The sequence below is a fragment of the Oryzias latipes genome, chromosome 20 (genome assembly GCF_053564925.1).
Source record: "Oryzias latipes strain Hd-rR chromosome 20, Olatipes_Hd-rR_3.1".
NCBI lineage: Eukaryota > Metazoa > Chordata > Actinopteri > Beloniformes > Adrianichthyidae > Oryzias > Oryzias latipes.
In genome coordinates this window covers 26,983,193-26,987,293 of record NC_136256.1, presented here as the reverse complement: position 1 = coordinate 26,987,293, position 4,101 = coordinate 26,983,193, and positions in this window count along the sequence as shown.

Sequence of the window (4,101 nt, the reverse complement as noted above, 5' to 3'; positions counted from 1 at the left end):
AGACCAGGCTGCTTTAGTGCTAAATAAATGATAGAGACGAATTAGCATTAGGAGCTGTGTTCCTGGAAGGGATGATCGTAAGTACTCCAGACTAGCCTGAGCTCAGATTTCACTGCCACACTAATATGTGGGTATTAATAAAAGATTGAGGACCTTTTTGCTTTTCATGCCCCAGAAAATATTGAAGAGATTTTCAGTTTTTCAGAAACTTTTTGCTTTTGTTGAAAGATTTTTTTTCTCAAAACTGTGCAACTTTTTCCTTTGAAATTCAATGATGGAAAGACTTGTTTGCACGCTGAACACCCACGCCAGTGAGATGTTTGTTGGTGTGGTTAACACTCGCCACGCTCATTTTTTCTTTTCTTTACTTGTCCAACAGCTGAGCAAACAGATGAGAGCTGAAGGCCTCATGGGATAATCCCTGGGTGATGAATCTTCTAAAACACCAGGAGTATATTTGAATAAATGTGTTTTTTTATTTATTTATACTAAACTGTATTAATCTTAATTATGTTTTTAAGTTGATGTTGGATATCTTCTTCATGTCATCTGGTTCTTCTGGTGTTGAGATTTGGACCTCAGGTCTGTAGTAATCTCAACTAATCATCTATTCAATAACTGATTAATGTTCTGACTCTTTAACAGCAGCTTAAAGACCCACTCCAATAGAAATGGTGTTTTCCTGGTGGTGTTCCTGGTGGTGTTAATAAAGTTTGGCCCCAATTACAAAAGGGGTTTATTCAGACATACCTTTGGTTTGTCTGAAGATTAATAACCCCTCTTGTTAAAGTAAAATATGTCCAACCCAAGAGGCCCTCAGCTCTCATCTGTCTGCCTAGCTGTTGGACAGGACAAGTTAAAAAAAAAAAAAAAAAAAAAAAAAACAAAGAAATGGTGTTTTCCTATAACGGATGACATATATGAAGAAAATTAGCATTAAAATTAATTTCAGAATATTTCCCTGTTCAAGTTATTGTGAATTAAGAGCAGACGAAAAAATGGAGAAGGTTATTAGCAGAAATGTAGAACCTGCAACGGCGGGCCACAAGCGTCCTGCTCTGCTCCATTCCGATGCGTCCACTTACAGACACATAGATCCATGTCTGTACGGCTGGATAGCTCTGGACGGTTGCTGTTAGTGTTTGCACTGCTAATCTGCAGCTGTGCGCACAGACGAAAGGCAAAAACCACAGAGGCCTTGAGAAGTTTGTTGGGAAAACAAAAATTCCCATGATCCTGACAGCTTTAGTTACTTTTTAATAAAGTACGATTTAAAGGCGAGGGCCTGCAGTGCAGCATCAGCTTTGCGGTGCATGTGTATGCGCTGATATGCCTCCCTGGATGATAGCTGATGTGTCATGACTGCAGGCCTATCACTTTGCTCCATTCCCTGCAGTGTGAGCCAATATGTTCAGTAGACTTGGATGTGGGCCTTTCCTAATGGAATCCAGTCAGCAGAGCTGATACCATCGCCGAGTCCCACTGCCAAGCCTCGATAACGCTGGGCTCTTTCCCTCTCGGGGAGCTGAGGAAAGTGTCCTGGAGAGCCCAGCAAGATGTTACATATTAATACTCCTCCACCAATGCTGGCTGATAAGCAGGCTGGCATAAATACTTTTTTTTTTTTTTAAATTACGTTGGCGCAGCTTCTTCGTAGGAGACAATCTGCGTCTGTTCTCTTTTCATATCTGGTAAATAAAAACGCTCTGCCCTTGGTAACCTGCCCTTCTTAGAAATGCATCACCGCGAGGAGATAAAGACTGCTTGGAAGCGTCAGTTTGGATCAGAATTATAGTCTCGGCGGTGTAATTAAGAGGAATACTTTGACATGTTTCCACGAACGAGGTTACAGCTCAATGTAACAAAGAAAACAAGCTGAGAAAAGCTCACCTGCATGCGTCAGCCAAGAATCCACAAACTGCAGCACCTTTAAAGCTTCGCTCTAAACATCTTGACTTGTTTATTTGAATCTGCCAAGAGCCACAGGCGGAGGAAAATACCCAGACTTTTCTTGTTTATTTTTGCACACTTCATAAAATAAAAAGTATGTGTCTAAGAAAATTATAGTTCCTTGACAGAAATTATGTATCAAACTTGCCTGGATCTACCTGATGAAGTTAATGCCTCCTATGTTAAACTTTGCTCAATTTGAGAATTTGCTCTGCCTGAAAGCTTAGTGCAGTTTCACGTGTGAGACGGGATGAAGGCTTCTCAAAAGAAAGCAGACAAAACAAGAACAAAACACCTCAAAACCTGAAGAACACAGAAAGAAAAAAATGTCTTTTTTTCTGTCTGCTATAAAATAATCTGATCAACGACATTTTTCAATAGTAAAATAGTGATGATAGTGATGAGAATATTCTCCTACAATGAGACCATTTTTTCTTTTCCCAATGGCTGAGATTTTTTGCTCATCTGCTTATTTCTAAGGGGCCTATTTTTGCAGTGAACGTTACAAGAAACTGCATCTTAAGGAATTCAGGAACAGAGTTTAAGGTTTTAAAATGGCCCCAAAGAAACTTCTGGACAAACCTTCTAAGGACTGATGAGACAAAATACCAACTTGAGAGTAAAAATGAAGTGGGAATTACCACAGAGCTGGTGGAGAACAAAACGACCCTCCGTGGTCACCTGGACAACCCAAAAAACCCAAATAACTGTATGGGTGACGAGACTCATGATTCAAGACATTTTGCAAGATAAACATCATTTACATCATTTCAGCCCTGATAAAGTCATTTATGATGAGACACATGGGATATGCAGGTATTCAAAAATACCTTTTGCATTTATAAATCTAATTTTCAAGAATTTTGTGAGAGTTTTTCAACGACTGACATCAACAGGTGTCAGTCTTCGTTGGTGAGCATCATGGCGCCACTTGTGGAAAAACCTGAGGAAGAAAAAGCTGCAAAGGCCGACATGAAGCCTTATTTCATTCAGACAACTCTTGCAGTAAGAAATATTTATTTCACATACTTCATTTCACATTCTTTAAGTTGGCATTCACATCTTTTTCATTTGGCATAAGGCTCCGTTCAATTCCATGAGATAATTTCCTTAAAAATTTCGGGGGAACAAAACCCCCCTTAACGGAGCCCACAGGTGGAAGCCGGGGAGGAGGGAGGGGCGAAGAATGAGCGCTGAAGGTAAGAAAGAGAATGAACAACTTCGCACCTGGGCTTAAATAGGATGCTGAACAGGTGAGTTAATTGACTGATCCACCCTAGGGGAATAACCTGTAAAACACTGCCGAGTGTGCCTGCCTGAAATAGCGACAGGTCGCTTATTTCATGTGAATAAACAACAAACCGCATTACTTTTAACCAGTGGGTGTTTAGGACCAAAGCAGCACGACAGGAATCGAACCTGAGGCATGTCAGCTGTATGCTGTACCGATTGGAGAGGAGTCAAACCCAACATTTACCGTCTAATTCAAAGCCAACGCTGAGGAAAATATTGCCTCCAAACATCTCTGTATTGATTTCTGTGCTGGAAGCTGTGCTTGTGGACACTGGAAGCCTTGAAATCTGAATTTTAAATGTGAAGTGAAACAAATAAAACCGCAGAGATCTTCCTTATCTCCTTCTCATTCCCTCTCGTCATAAAATATTCATGTCTTATCACCCATCAAATATGAATTCCAGTTTATAAGATCAAATTTCAAGCTCCAGGTCACACAGCTCATGCTTCCCGAACACCACAGCTGTTTTTTTTTTTTTTCAAAGGTCTGGCGGGGCGGCCGGTGGAGCCCGCAGAAACGTTTCTGAAACGGGGATGAGGACGGTGAAATAATGACGCAGAGCTGTGTATGCAAATGACTTGCAATCAGTTATGAGATTGCTGGATCACTCGCCGGCATAAGGGCAGGAGGCGTCTGTCATTCTTGTTGAGGCGGGCCGATGTGGCGCTTGTGTTCCTCCGAGCCGCCCTTCAGGCTCCTCCCCCTCCGGCCGTGCATCTCCACGACAACCGGCGTTCACGTAGTGCCGAGCTGCAAATCGAGGTCACCCGAGGAGAAATTACAACCTCGCCTCTCACTTTAACCACTGCTCTTGCCTTATACATGAGAATTTCTAAATTCAGACTTCCCAGCATGCA